The sequence below is a fragment of the Seriola lalandi genome, unplaced genomic scaffold (assembly GCF_002814215.2).
Source record: "Seriola lalandi dorsalis isolate HSWRI2012SDOR001 ecotype SW California unplaced genomic scaffold, Sedor1 jcf7180002054283, whole genome shotgun sequence".
NCBI lineage: Eukaryota > Metazoa > Chordata > Actinopteri > Carangiformes > Carangidae > Seriola > Seriola lalandi.
In genome coordinates this window covers 39,271-39,807 of record NW_019524836.1, presented here as the reverse complement: position 1 = coordinate 39,807, position 537 = coordinate 39,271, and the positions used below count along the sequence as shown (strand labels likewise).

General features: G+C 48.4%; 1 protein-coding gene across 5 annotated transcripts in view; it reads right to left on the bottom strand.

Annotated features, from left to right (window-relative positions):
• The window catches only part of LOC111654605 (sickle tail protein homolog), a 28,969-nt gene that overhangs the window by 21,962 nt on the left and 6,470 nt on the right, over positions 1 to 537 (bottom strand). The gene's annotated exons all lie outside the window — the stretch shown is intronic.

Genomic DNA, 537 nt, shown 5'->3' with positions numbered 1-537 from the left:
GGAGCAGTCAGTCCTTTTGAAATTACTGGTCTGCTGTGTCACTCAGAAACTCTGAACTGTGTGTGTGTGTGTGTGTGTGTGTGTGTGTGTTAAAGCTGTGCAGCTCAGTGGGAAGAAGTTCAAGCATCAACATGCTTTCCTGAAGCCGGTGAGTCAGCATGTGCGCTCTCCACAAACAGGTTGGTTTTAACCTGACTGAAAACACGGCTGACTGCTCTGCTGCCTGTTTTCTTCCCGTTCACCTGTGAACACCACAGCTCAGTGGCTGCAGGCTCCGACCGCCACACTGACCCAGGAACAGCCAGTGTCACTCTGCACACTGCGGACGCCTCACAACTGCCCTGACGCTTCCCTCGGCTCGTGTTGGTCCTTACCTGCTCGTGCAGACGCAAAGGTTATTAGGGTTCTAACCCGGGAGAGGTAGAACCTTGTTGTTCCTTATTATTACTTATTAAGCTTCTAACGAGTTATTATCATTAATATTGTCATTATTATTATTATTATCATCTGTTGGCTTCGGCTCAAACTGTCATGAGC